The following is a 15,323-nucleotide window of genomic DNA, read 5'->3' as shown; positions in this document are numbered from 1 at the left end:
GTGGTGGGAATGGCACCACGGAAATCTGTGGCTACCCAGGGTCCACAGCATAGGGATCCAAAAACTTCTAAGTTGGGGAATGTCTTTCTTGGCAACACCTTGTAAGAGTAGCCTGTGAAAAGGAGGGGAAGGGACTGTCCCCTGCAGCTGGATGGTGCCATGGTATGGTGGCTCCAGCACCAGTTGTTGCCTGTCTCTGCTCTCATCAGCTCCTTGGGACACAGCACTCCCAGCCACAGCACTGATATATTCTGAGTTAACCCCCCAGACCTTCTGATGGAATTTCCTGGCTCGAATTCCCCATACCTCACTGGTGTGAGGCGGGTGAAGCCTCCAAAAGAGCCCAAAGAGAAATGTCAGAAACCCCTAGGGTGGATCCAGGGAGGGCATGAGAGGGCAGAGTGCTCTAAAATGAGAACTCACAGTTTGGAGCAATTGCCTTTCCGAAGGGAAAACTATTCATTCAAGCAATAAATTAATGGACCTGATAGAGGAGATCATCTGTCAGTGCTGACAGTGAAGTATAAATGGAAACATAAGTGGTATCAGCTGGGCAAGGGCCAACTTTCAAATCTAGACCTGCAATCTCAGAACGTTTTAGGTTCAAGAAAAAGGCTTTACTCCAGTTGTTTTTGAAAAATAAACAAGCATTGCCTCATTTAGAAGGATGCTGTTCACTTCATGTGCAAGGAAAAATTGGATTTTGCCACAACAGGAAATGGAAAAAAACCCCTCTGATTATGGATTTTCTCATAGAAATGATGTGAGCACTTGTGCTTTTCCTTGGGGCCCAGATAACAGCCCTTGGAGGTGGCCACACATCCAGGAATGCTGAGAAAGGGGAGAAAGCATTGCTTGAGAGGTAGGTATGGGGGTCTCTGCAGCCAGCCCTGTCTCATCCTTCAAAATGACACATTTTAGGGAGCAGGGTGCTGGAATCACACTTCTGTGGTGAAAAGTAAAGGAAAAATGACACAGAGGTGAGGTGTCATTTTAATGCTGGCGTTGTGCCTATAAGTTGGATTTCCATTTGTTGATGGTTTACAAATTAAACTTGCAGTTTTATAATTTTTTTTTTTTAAATCAGGATTTGCTAAACTACTTGAAAAATGGCATGAACTTTTCTGATCTTGGTTGTTTCTGTGTGAATCCACTGCTTGTTGAGTATCTGGAGACAAAAGAAGTGGCATGGAGTGTGGGGAAGTTATATTTCCCCTTCTTGGGTGCCACTGATGCTTGAAGTGAATTGTATTATTTGATGATAAAATACTTTATTATCCTTTCCCCATCCCAAGCCGCATTTCCACAACTTGTGGTGGAATAACCAGACATGTCGTGGGCCAAAGAAGGGTCAAAGCATTACCTTTTTTTTGGAACAACATTGCTCCGACCCTGTTGTGTTCAGTGTTTTCATTTATTGCTCTGGAAGCTGAAACACATTCCAGATGTGATTTGCCAGGGCTCCCGCAAGGTCACAGCCAAGTCGAGGTGCTCTGGTTGGCCTGTGGTGACCCCAAGGTGTCCAAGGGTGGGGGGCTGTCACTACAGATAAATCCCAACTTTTCCTTTGCTGAGAGCAGCCTCCCCCTCATTTGGGGAGGGAGGAATTTGGGGTTTTGCAGGCGCCTCTGCCGTCACCTGGTTCATTTGTTGGTGAGTGTGGTGAAGGGACAGCACAAGAAGGGAACTTTGTGCCTTGGGGAAGGGACAGCAGGCAAGATGAACTAGGTCTGCAGCATTGAAAAGCAGCGTTTGCATGCAGCAGCCTGGCCCTTGTATTCCTGTGTGGGATTTTCTTTCCTTAGATGAGTGAAAAAAACAAAAGTGAAGGAAGAAATTGTTTCCTTGATGATATCATTCACCTCTCAATCCTTTAAGCTCACCAGACCTAAGTAACAATGCTGGTGTCTATTAAAAATAAATGGCTGTTTTTTCTGCTACTGTTCCCTCAGGACAAATTCAGGCTTAAAGCATAAAGACAAATAAATTCCTTTCTTCAATGAGAGCATACTAATAGGCTGATTTTCAAAGGTCCAAGTGCAAATAGGAGTGGGTGCCATGGAAAGCCCAGCTGCAAATTCCAGTTCCCAGAAACACTCACAGATGACATTCCATCCAGGCTCCTGGTATGCACAGAGCTGTCACATCCCTGCCTCTTTGTGGGACTGAGATTTAATCCCTCCACAGCAGCTCTAAGGGGAACGAGGATTTTGGCTGCTGGATGGATCAGCACATCCCTGCTGCAGGCTGAGGTTTTGGAGACCTGCAGAACAGGGCCCACGCTTGTCAGGCAGGGCTGAGGTGCCCTGAGCTGTGCAGGTTGTCAGCCTTTTCCTGCAGGACCTTCCACAGAAACTCTTTCTGAAGTCCTGGTGTCTAAATGATGCCACGGCCTTGCAGAAACACCATACACAGTGTGGTTACTTAGGTGTTTAAGATGATTTGAAGGATTTTTTCTTCCAAGAATTTGTCCACTTGCCTGTTGAACCAATGTAAACATATTTTTTCTATTACATCCCAAGGCAATGAGTTCCACTGCTCCCCTGTAAGTTGTGTGCTAATGTGTCTTTTTCAGCCTGATATGAATCTGCCATATGGAAGTCCCCTTAAATGTCCCCGTTTTCAAAAATGAAGATGATCAGAAGTTTCCAAGTTCTGTCTAGTTCACAAAATCTGAAGTGAATTCTGTACACTTAAGCCATAGCTGGAGTTGTTTTGGTTTTTTTCTCATGGTCATGCTGCATTGTTAGGGAAGAGCAGAGGAATCCACAGGTTCCTCCTGTGACCCAGCAGTGTTCATCTCCCAATACAGTTTTCATTTCTCTAGTCTCACAGCAATCTCCAGCAGAAAAAAAAAAACCCCACAGGCCAAAAAAGCAGCTCTGCTTGCTCTGTGTAGGCCATGTTCAGATCCTAGGGTCAGGAGAACATCTTACCACAGCTGATGACTGTGGGCAAATCCTATCCAAATCTGGCCATTCCAGCCTGGGGTTTCTCTTCTACCAATCAATTCAATCTTCATTCCCATGAAACTGTTTTTTATTCTCTTTTTTCCCCCACCTTTTTTCCAGCAGTCCTGACTGCGCTGCACTGAGGTGTGACACAGCCATGCAGCACTGCTGGGGCTGGAGGAGGCTCCCAGGTGATTCCTGTGGCAGTCTGGAACTGCTCAGTGCTCTGGCCACCAGCCCTGGACTCCTCCTTGGAGACTCCTGGGCTTTGCTGGCAGTCAGGTTTTCCCCTCCTGGGTCTCTTCCATCTCTGCCTCACCTCTCCCCCAGCTCCTCAGGACTGCTCCCCGTGGCACCTTGGCGAGCTCCCTGCACAGCTAAGGGCTGAACTGACCCAAGTGACGGGAGAGGGGAGCGGCTGCGGCCTCTCAGGGGTGAAATATGGCTTTGTGTCTGCAGAGAGGTTAAAGCTGCTCCCCAGCAAGAGCAGCGGAAGGAAGTGCCCTGTAGCTAAGTTTCATTTCGGTGTACAGTATGAGAACATGTGTAACCCATTACAATAAAGCCCTTGCTGGAAAACGCCTAACCCATGCACTGTAAAACCTAATTAAGGGATTCCTTAAAAAACACTGTTACCAACCAGTATCAAGGAGTGGATAATGAGAGGCTGCTTTGTGTAATCCAACCCTTTATCTTTAGGCCTTCGGGGTGTCCGTGGCCAGGCTCTGTCCCCTGGTTGTTGCTGAGGCCTTTATTGCAACAGTAAGAAATAATCCACCATCCCTCGTAAAGCTGAGTGGCTCCACTGCAGTTTCCTAATGGACACAGTGCCAGTTCCTCAGGCACAGCAGCTCGCTCTGACCTTGGGGATGGGGTTTCTGAAAGCACTGGGGGGGATCTGTGCCCAGCCCACCCCAGAGCTGCAGGTGAGGTACCCGGGCACAGAGGGAAATGAAGAAGGACAGGGAGAAATAGAAATGCTGGAAGTTGTCTTTCCCCAAAACCTCCCCCAGGTCCAGAGCCACCTTCCTGCTACTTTTGCCAGCTGACATTAGTTTTTCCAGCATGGATGGAAAAGATGCAAGGCTTTTCCTCAACCCCTCAGTGCTGGAATTGTGGAGCCTGCTCTGAGCAGTCTCCCACTCCAGCAGAGCCCTTCCCAGGACATGCAGAGTGTGCACCATCCCTGCTGCCATGCAGAAATTGTTGTTTGCAATAACTACACTTCTCCATATGTGTACACAAAATTAACTACCCCTTCTGATGCATGGGTACTCCTGTCACCTAATCTCCATTTATTTTTGACCACTTTTTTTTTGGTGAAGCCAGCCCTAGTGCAGCAACTACCTAATTCCCATGTGTTCTCATGAGGACAGATTCCATCCAGGCAGCTCCCAGCTCCTCACCTCATCCCTCTGCTACTCTTCAGAGCCTCTGAGAGACCTCCTTCCACTCTCACAAACCAGACAAAACCACTTAGAGAGTCTGGAGGTTTGGTATAGGGTCTAACACATCCACAAAGCCCACCTGAATTGGACAGGTGGGGTCTACCAAGCTAGAACATGCTTCGGACTATGAGTGGACTTGTTGCAGGCAGTGAAAAAGGGCAGGGTTTTTGCAGGCCAGATAACCTGCAGACACTCTTCTTGCCATTAAACTCACAGCATTATTAAATGTGTTTCCTGTTGTGGTCGTGGCCATTTATTTGACCCTTCATTAGGGTCAAAACAAGAAGCTGCCTGTCTGTATGTTGGAAAACCCATCAGGAGCAGAGGCCAAATCCTGTTATCACTGTCTGCATCTCCCTGTCGAGTCCAGCAGCTGGGCCTGAGAGCTAAGCTGAGTTTTACAATAACTGTAATTAGTCATTTTTATGGTGTGCTCATTTGCAATATCCTAGGTAAGGATCTGTCAATGTTTTCATTATGTACCCTTCTGTTTCCAGGGGTTTACAACCAGCCCATAAAAACACACTCTGGGGCAAAGCTTGCCACGTAAATTCTCAGCAGAGCAGGTTTTTTTGTTTGTATTTTAGTTTTGTTTTGCCCTGTCACTTACAAATATGACTTTTAAATGTGTGGTAAATATAGAAAAAATCAGGTGGCTTCTTCAAGCACGTGTTTGACCAGGTTTTAGTTTGGCAGTGACGTAATGCAAAGCGGAATAATTTCTGTGGCTTTTGGGTAGCCTGAAAATGAGAAGTTGGGTGTAATTGAACAGAAAGACTATCTGTGAACTGAAATCTGGATTTAGGGCTCTATTCACTGCACAAGCTGTGCTGGAATTGCTGACTCTTTATAACTGCAGGAGGACAGTTACATCTCTCTGCCTCCAGATCACATGGTGCACATTCAGACTCACAGCCAGAACCTGCATCCAACACTCAATTTTTACACCTGCACATCCAAGCAAGTGGATGAAATTAGATGAAATTAAGAGAGAAGGAGAAGGCTCAGTAGATAAAGAGAAGAATGGGGTTTCAGAAGGGATTTTGGGTGGATGAGGGCCTGGCCATATTAAAGTGCCTACAGGCCTAATGCTCTTCACTCATTTTTGGTGTGATTGGAAGCAAAACTTTATGTCAATGTTGAAGGTTTCCTGTAAAAAACAGGATATGGCCCAGTGCTTATTCCATAAGCAATTCAATGCAAGGAGCTTTATGACATAAAAACATTAAATTGTACCCATCAGGCAACACAAGCAGTTCTCTCACTCGGTGATATCACTGCTTTATAAAAGCTTTCTCTGCTTCCAGCAATTAGTGGTGGCTGAGCTGCAGCATCTGCTGCTTGTCACCGTGCTGGTGGTGTCCCAAAATTCACCCTGGCACATCCAGCCAAGTGACAGGAGAGAAAACTCTGTTTGTGGCAGCTGTCCTGCCACCAGAGACTCCTCAGAGGGGAGACAGCAAAGGAGGAACAGGCTTCAAGGACACAAGATCAGTTAAGAAGATTTTCCATGTAGGAAAGGCAAAGTTTTTCAGCTCTTTCCTTACATGAATTATAAAGAATTGATTTATCTCCCTCAAGAGCAAAGGCTACAAAATCTGCTCCTCATCTTCTTTTGATGATTTTGCGGTATGTTTCTGTGATCCTCGGTCTGATCCTTTTAATTTCAAAAGCTTTAATCAAAACCTCTTAACAATACATCCACTCGCTGGTTTTGCGGTTTACATTTAGTTCTGATTGATTTTTTTTTTTAAAAGGATGGTTGCACTAAGATGCTTCTGCTGGAGTGTTTCATTAATATATGCCTGGGATGGCACAACCCCAGCCAGGCTGAAGCTTTGTGTTGACAGACCACTAAAATAATACCCTGTGTGGGACTTCCCTGGGGGAAAATACAGCTTCTACCAGGGAGACCTTAAACCCTTCTAGCATCCTGCAGGCGTGCTCAGGGAAGGCCTGGAGGCACAGGTATAACACAGAACATGGCACAGGGCTGTGCAGCACTTGCCCTGTGTGTGTTTCTGGTTTCAGTTCCGAGGTGCAGTTGGGGTTCTCCTCACCCGGGATGAAGAGACATCAATTTGTCCTGGTGTGCAACGAGAGTGGGGCGAGCTACAGCCAGGTGAATTCAATTAATGTTAAAATAATGGGATTTGGTTTCCAGATTTAATGACTGGCTTAGCGAGGGAGAGCCCCTTTTGCAGGAATGCTGCCTTGTCAGAGGGAGGAGAGTGGCTGCATGTGATTGCATTTGACTGGAGGCACTTGGCTGGTGTCTCCCAGGGCCTTCTTGCTGCCCTGAATATAAAAAATGTTGAGTAACTGCCCTATTTTTATTAAGTGAAATACAGATCTGATTGCAAAAGTCCAAACAATGCAAAAGATCAACAGTTTGTGCAGCTTGAAATCCCAGCTTCTTCCTTTCGCTGGGGCTCTGTGGAGTTGCAGCATCTTGACAAACACATGAGTCAATTGAAAAGTCAAGACTGACTTTTGACATTTGTTTCTCTAGAATGAAAAATACTATTAATTTCCTCCAAGCTCTTCTATTCAGCATCTTTGCCAAGAATCATGTCTAGCATGGAGAAGAAAGTAGATTTACATAGGAAAGAAAAAAAACCAACCTTTGTCTTGGTTAATCTAAGTGCGGTGATTTGATGACAAGGGAGGGGGTAGCCTGGGCCCAAATTAATGTCACATTTTAACAGAGAAATGAAACAGGTGGTAAACAAGTTTTAAATGGAATAATAAAAATGGTCATGAAAGTTTATTTTCTTGAATAAATGCATAATGATAGGAAAGGTTGTTTCAGGAACTATGAGGGAATTTAGGGAGCAGGTGTATGTGGGGTAAAAGAGCTCCTGGTGCAGGTTCTGCAGGGGCTAATGCCTGATGGCTGGGCTGGTGTGTGCTCAGGTGTGGGGGGTCTGTCCCTCAGGAGATCACCCAATGGCAGTCAGGGCAGTGCTGAGCGGAGAGACAGGGAATAAAGCCTGCAGGGAGCTGGGAATGCTCCCCAGGTGCGCTGCTGAGACAGGGAGGGGTCATCAGTAGTAAAGTTGTGATGGGAAGGGTTGTGCACCTGGGGTATGAAGCAGCACAGGGCTGCATTTCCCTCCTTGATACTCACAGAGTCTGGTGACAGCAGTGAGAGGCTGGGTGCTCACAGGTGAGATGGTTGTGCCTTTCATTTTCCTGCCTGTGTCAGATAGCAGCATGTCCTACAGCAGGGGAAGAGCCCTGACTGTGCTCAAAGACACCTTTCCTCCCATTTCCACGTTCCATGTCGTACAAATATAACAGAATATCTGTCTCTGGTACGACTCTGGTCTCTACAGAAACCCTCAGCTGTGGCATTTTATCTCAGCTGGTTCCTTACAGCTCCCTAGCAAAGCACAGTACTACTTAAATCTGTCTCTGGCTTAATCAGGGAGGAGGAATTTGTACTGAAGGTTTTCTAGTGATTTTGGAAGAGGAACCCTTGGCTACTCAAGAAAGTTAATTTTGCTTTTTCTTTCCATCTCTTGGTCCAGATACTTACAGGTCTCTCAGCACCTTCACACCTGAGTGCCCCTGACAATCCTACACCAGGGCTGCTTGCACACTGCTGCCAGAGGGCTTTGGCCATTAAGAGCCCAGAGTGTTCATGAGGAACTCTCTGTTTCTGCCAAATGTAATTTTTTTTTTCTTTTTTTTTTTTTTTTTAAGGAGAAAAGTTATTTTCTTTTACTTTGAAGGAAGATCTGAACATTTTCTACAAAAGGGTTGGAAACCTGAGGCCAGGAGACATTCCCACGCAGCCATAACTGAACGACAAGCAATTTTTTAAAAGAAGTAGTTCTGAACAGAAGTTTTCTTTTTCAAAGACTTTAGAGCTTTGAGTTCATGTGAGAAAGGATTTGGCTGTCTTGGAGTGGGGCAGATTTGGAAACTCTTCTCCAGGTGAGCACTTTGAAGCCTCTTAAAAGTCCTGTAAATTAAGCCAATTTCAGTTCAAAACCCAGAAATATTTTGCCTGTATCAGAAGAAACTCATCAAACTCAGTGCTCCTGCTGGCTGTCCCTGAAGAAAAGTCCCTGACTAAATGAGCCATGAAAACTGAGCTCTCACCATGCTCCATCCAGCCAAGCACTGCACCATATTTTTTTAGCAAAGCACTGAGAAAGTTTTTTCTGGGTCTATGCAGGGTGCTTACATCTTCATAACTGTCCAGCCAGCCCCTTTCAGGGGGCCTAAGCTCTGCATATGAAAGAAAATAATTCCCTCCTGTCCTATACCAAATGCCATGGACCTGAAAGAGTGCCGGAGCATTGCACCCTGGAAGAAAATAAAAGGGTGAAAAAGCTCTGAGAGTGCATTTGTGTAGGAACTTCTCAGGTATATCTGTCTTCATCACATGTATTCATGACTTGTCACTGCAGAATTATTCACCATGCCCCTGCTAAAATACTGCACTGCTTCAGATTCCCTTTTCCCCAAGGAGTTTTCACCTCTTTTCAGCTCAGTTGCTCAATTTAGTATTTAGATAATATATGTATTAACTCGTATGGGCTTGCTTTCTTCTCCATCAATATTAATGAAATTCACTCCTGGTCCTTTGATAGACCAACTTGCTGCGTCGGTGAAGTTTAAGGAAACCTGAACTTCCTTGCTAAGCTCTGATGGGAAACACAGGCTCAAAGCAGCAAGCTGAATTTTGGATCCTCTTTCTTCCTAAAACATGAAACCACTTTCAGCTGGGGCTGTCCAGCTCCACCAGCTGAAGCCACTCTAGAAAAAGCACCAACACACAGCTGCATCCTGGAGGGGCACCTCTCCCTGGGCTCAGCTGTCTGGCCACAAAATTGAGCCCAATTAGCAGCCCTGGAGGCCGGGGAGCTGTCAGGTGGCTGACAGGAAACTTCAGGTGTAATAAAAAATTAGTCTGGGGAAACGTCGTGCCAGCGCTGGTTTCCGCGAAAAGGTTCCGTGAGGTTCTGGGAGGGGCAGGGGGAAGCTGCTGGGTGCAGGAGGTGAGAAGTGATGTCCTTTTTCCTCGGTGACAAGCGAGTGGCTGGGACAGCACCAGGCAGCTGCAGCAGCATCGCGTGCTCCTGGTAGGAGCGAGACAATAAAACTTCCTCCCGTCTCCCAGGCTCCGCAGCTTTCTGATGTCAACAACAGCAGCAGGAGGCTTCAGGCACGTTCCCGGCAGCTGATCGTATTTATCAAGTTCATGTTGCTTGCTTTTTATTTTTCTTTTAAAATTTTTTTAAATTTTTTTTTTTTTTTTCCTTAACTATCGAGGTCCGGGAGCCACAAGATGGCCCCGTTCCAACTCCAGCCCCTTTGAGGATACAGAAATGTGTGCTGGGGGCTGGAGCAGGGACATGCTTTCTCCATGTGAGCCAAAGAACAAACAGCAGAGCCCTCCACAGGGACCGATTGTTGACATGTTTATGATGATGAAGTGGGGTAGAACTCTCAAAGGGGGATGCTAGAAATGAAGAAGTAAAGTGTGGCACTGCTGAGGGCCTATATAATGCTAAATATTGTAGGAAACTGCAGTTTCTTCCTATTTGTGACCACTTCACGGAGCAGTTAGGGAAGTCCCTTCCCAGCCCTACATCACACATTCCCCACTTGGAGCTGTAACAGCAGCAACCCCCCAGCAGGCGCCAGGAGCACGGAGGGAGCAGACTGGAGTTCCTCTGCCGTAATTTATAGCCCCGCTCCAAAAGTGTGAAAGATACGACCCTGTGTGCCTGGAAATCCTGCCCAGGGGACAGCTTGCAGCCCCAAAGTGGGTATTGGGATGCCCTGGCTGACTGGGGATTGCCACTTCGCTTGGGGTCATCTGCAAAAGCACTTCATCTTCCTCTGCCGTGTGCACTTGTGCATCTGTGGGACCAGCCCTGAGTCTGCTGCCCAAGGTCAAACCTCCCACCTGGCGTTTGAAGGATGAGGGTGGGTTAAGTTCTCCCTCGTGGTGATGCACATTGTTCTGTCTTTGTGGGCTGTACTTCCCCTGGGACGGATCTGCAGAGCACATGGATTTAATAGCAACGTCCATGCACACCCCACTGCCCAGCACTGTGCTGGCTCCTCGTTAGAGCCCATAATTACCTGGTCTGGGTAATTCTTTCGGCCTCCCCTGGTCTCAGCCTTGCACTCTGCAAGGTCTCCAGCTGAGAAGGCTTTAGGGGGGGCAGCAGCTCACTCAGATTTCCAGCGTGCTCACTGGGATCTGAAATTGGGGATCAGCACAACTTTGGCCAGGGAATGTGGGAATGTGTACCTGTCCATAGCCAGGTCTAGCCAGGGATGGTCAGCTAGGGCAGTGTCCAAGGGCATGATGGATATTAGGGTTTTAGATTATTCAACCTGTGTTTGGTCAACCCAAAAGGTGAGAGGGGACAGTTTGCTCCTGCCAGTGTAGACAAAGCAAGGACTATCTCCAGGATACTCCAATTCCTTCTCTTGGGTTGCCCCCAAGCTGAGCAGCTCCAAACCACATGTAATCTCTGCCTCTGAGCCTCCTCAGTGCTGCAAGAGTTGTTTGAAAGCAAAACAGGAAAAGAAATGTTCACAGGCTGTGTTCTGCAGGGTCAGTGGTGCTGTTATCTTCCATGAATCCTGCTGGCTGACTCTAGGCACACCTAGTCTGGGGGCAGAGCAGTTTTCACCATGAAGAAAAGAAAACCCCCATCTTTTTCAGACAATATTTCAGTGTCTTAAACTGCTCTGGGTTTCCCTCTGGGCCTCTTGAATGTATGAGGTGGCAGTTGATGGCTATGCCTCAGTCTGAATTCTGCTGCTACTGTGCTGGGAGCTGTGTGTCCCTTGCTGGGATGTTCAGCTTTGGGCAGCTACTTTCCCCCCAAAATTTAGTGAGTTTTTTTTCTGAAAACATGGGTTTGGGCTTTTTGTCCCCAACAGAAAATTTATCTTCTCAACATTAAATGGAATTGCCTGTAGGAAAGGGACAGTTGGGGTATGTGGTAGTGTCTCTCAAAATAACCTTTACCAAGAAGACTTTTAATTTTAGAACATCACAAACTGATGCATCTTCCCCAGAAAGCAGAACAAACATTGACATTTAATCTTTATTGCAGTGTGGTAGCATCTGTGTTTCTGTACTTGTGTTTTGTCCCACCGATGTGCTATCTTCATCAATAAGAGCATGTCAGCCTTGCTGGAAGCCACTGTGTTTGCATTCCCACTTCCTATCTCCCAGCTTACAGCCCCACTGCAGGGCTTCTGATTTTCCCATCTCTGGCCTCTTTCATCTCTTGAATATTCCGGAGCTACACTGAGGCTCCCAGCCCTCACCTGATATCAGCAACTACCACACTGACGTCCTAGTCCAGCTCTATTTCCAGACCTGTGCATGGGAAGGACCACCTGAAAAACACATTAAACTGTTTTCTTTTCCTCCTTTCCAGTGCTTTTCACAGCACCTCCAGTTTCACGATCCTCTGAACTGTAGCATTTCTCCTAGATCTTTTAAGTGGATGTCAGGGGAGTTAGACCTGGATTATTTCAGTGGTTCCTCCACCTTTTAAGAAACATGACAGCTGAGAACTCTGCACCCTCTGTTTATAGTCCTGTCAGGCTGGAATCCTCCCACACTTGCTTGTATGAATGACTTTTTCAGCTGCATTTCGATGCCATGGGAGGCACCTCCAGGTCCCAGAGGTGCACAAGTATCATTTGCCACGCGTCCAGCAAGTCCCAGGAGCGTGATACAAGGAGGAATGCAAACCTCCCATTTGGAATATCTGTGTATCAGGCCAGGAATGTAAATCCAGGCAGCGTGGGGCTGCAGGATGCCTGTCTCACTGTGCTTTCCCTGAACCGAGCAGTGCTGGTGGCTCCACGCTGCTTCCTGACACGTTTTACGTTTCAGACCCGATTTGCCAGAAGAAAGTCACCAAAGAGCAAATCTGACAAACAAACCACAGAGAACATCTGATCTGATCAGAAAGTACGTAAGCCTGTTAGGGACTGTAGGCACTGCAAAGGGCCAGGATTGATGGGGAACATATTTGTTATTAAATCTCATCCACATAAACCGATCGGAAACAGATGTGAGCGTTGGGGATATTAATAAGTGGGCAGACTGCAGGGATGTGGAGGTACTGCTGCACGGGGGGAGAAGGGGAAATCTTTGCTGTCACGTGGGGTTTATAAGGAGAGGTTATATTTTTATGCTGCAGCTTGCTTTGCATTTCCTGCTGGAACTGGAAAATGCAGGGATGCAGAGGCAGGTCAAAGCAAGGATGGCTGCCTTTGGGAAGGGAAGGATGGTGGCTAACAGGAGAGTTGGAATAAAAGAAAACCAGGTTCTCTGGCCCTAATCTGAGTGTAGTTGGGCTGTGATGGAGTGGTCAAACTGTCCTGCCATGGTCAGCAGGGCTAAAGGCTAAAACGTGTCCGGGAAAGATGGAGTTGCAGAGATGTAAGAGGTATTGCTTGGGTATAAAAAGGGCTTCCAGAGCAATTTTGCTGTTTCACATTTGAGAAGGTTTTTTAAACACTTCAGATTTCCAGTCCTTTCCCCACAACAGGAAGACTTCAGGATTTTGCAAGACAAGTTTCCTAGGATATTTGTGTGTTGCAAGCCCCTGTATTTTCCCTAGCCATCTTCTTTGAAACAGCTGAACCTTTTTATTGGCTGACAGCTTGGGGGGGGGAAAAAAAAGAAAAAAAAAAAGGAAAAAAAAAAAGGAAAAAAAAAAAACCCAAAAAACGAAAAAGGGATAACAAAAAATTCAGCCCAAGGCAGACACTTGGCATGGAAAATTGAAGCCCAAGTGGTTTAAGTTTAACAAAGTTATTAGCAATTGAAAACAGGGCTTTATAATTGGAAATGTTTGGCGAGCTGAGTAAGAGGTTGTGCTACCAGCCCTGCCTCTTAGATGTGTTCATGTTCAGGGATGTGCAAACACCCGACACAAAGACAAGCATTTGTTAAAAATGCTTACAACTGGAGACAGGCACAAATGCCACGATGCCACATTTTGTTCACCTCTTTCCCCTCAACTTTAATTCTTCAAGTTTTTGGTATTCTTTCCACCTCCAATTATAATTAAAACCAGAGTGCAAATGCTTCTTGTCCTCACTCGAACAAAACACCAACTCTCCTGACACTCTGAGGACTCTAAGAGGAGGATTCAGACTGGCTTAGGGGGTCACAAAAAGCCAGCTTGCAGGTACTGGGAATGTAATAAAGACATTTAGTACCCATTGCAGTGGGAGTGGAGTTGGTGTTTTTAGTCTCTGTGCACGTGCTTGTGGCCCTTTGCATGTTTGCATCTCATCGGGTGGAGATGGCAGATTTTTGGGGTGGCTCACCTGGCCAGAGGGCACCAACCTGGGGTACAACGTGTCCTTGCTGGGCTGAGTTGACCAGCCTGGCCTGTGGTGCTCGCTGCTGCTCCATCATGCGCCCCAATAAAGTTTAAACTCTGGCTTACCACGAGCCCCACTGCGGCCGGGAAACGACGTCAAGTTGGGCCGTCATATTGTTTGAATTACACCAATATGAAAATCCATGAAAGCCACAGGGAGCCAGCGTTTCCCCTTCTACATAAAATGGGGTTATGGCCATATTAAAAATCACAACAAAACCGAGTAGCTTTTAACAGGAGATGGTGGAACAGAGGCCTTGAGAGATGCCGAAAAAGCCGAGCATAAAAATAATTACATTTGAAACAAAGCCCTGCTCTTTCTTCTGCTCAGCCTCATGGTGACCCGTGCTCCTGTCACTTCTACATCTCCTGCACTGCCTTTCCTTTCGGAAAGAGGAGAAGAGCAGCTTTGTTCTGGGGTTGCTGAGCAGCAATCCAGGTCATTCCAAGAGCTGGTGGCTGGAGGTACCTGGTGTGGGTGGGATGTTTGGTGTCCTGCTGGGGTGCACTGAATAGCCCTGTTCATTCAGAACGCCTCTTTGCCTTGGCCCAGCAAGTTGTGATCATTCACAAAAGGAAAACAAAGCTGAGGTTCAGGTAGAAAAGAAGTAATGTCTGTAAAGGAGACAGTTCTCCAGCTCTTCAGCTCTTTCCACGACCAAACTCTCTTGTAAGCTGCAGAGGAATTTCTCTGACATTAAATAAAGGGAACATTTCCAAACTTGGGCAGCACAAACCTTTCTTTATTCTGATGGTAACATAAAGGCTTCATCCTGCTTTATGAGGCAATCAGACCTTAGGCTGTGCTGTAGAAGACCATCCCTCCCCCAGAGAATGGCCAGAGAGGCCAGCTGAGGCCGAGGGGCAGAAGACTCAATTGTCTTTCTGTTTTACAGGCAAAGAGGAAGCAGGGATATTCTGATACTCATATTTTCTCTCAGGACCACAAAAGGTGCCACTGCAAGGCTGGACATTATCACCCTCAGTGTTCCAGTGAGCAAAGTTCACTGCAAGACAAGCATTGTGTCCTTCCCAAACACTTGGCTTGTTCTCTGTTGGCTTCCAGTTAAATCTCACTGTTGCTAAATCTGAATCAATTTTTGCTTTCAGATGTTGCTGAAATCCCCTGAGACTCTTCTTACTTCTTCTTCTTCTTCAGAGCCATTTGTGTACTGAGGCTCATGTTGGGTATTAATAATTTGATTTTTTTGCTCTGTCCCCAAGGCTCTGATACTGTCACAACTCCAGATCCAAAGCAAACCAGCCTTGCTGAAATCCATAACGAAGCCTGCACCCCTTCCAGGCTTCTTGTTTGTTGTGGGGTTGTGAGTGGTGTTTGCATGCTTTTTAATCACCTCAGCTCAAGGAGTTTGAGTCCCTTGCTGTTGGTAATTTTGATATATAGCTACCATGCTACACGGCAAAAGTATTTCTACTTTCCTACCTCCACATATGTATGCAGTCAGGAACAATTACCACTGTCAATCCTGTCTGCCTGCTAACTTGCTTTTTTTTTTCCCTGTTGGTCATGC

The sequence above is a fragment of the Hirundo rustica genome, chromosome 9, assembly GCF_015227805.2.
Source record: "Hirundo rustica isolate bHirRus1 chromosome 9, bHirRus1.pri.v3, whole genome shotgun sequence".
Classification (NCBI taxonomy): Eukaryota; Metazoa; Chordata; class Aves; order Passeriformes; family Hirundinidae; genus Hirundo; species Hirundo rustica.
The sequence above is the reverse complement of the archived record's forward strand: the minus strand, read 5'-3'. Positions refer to the sequence as shown.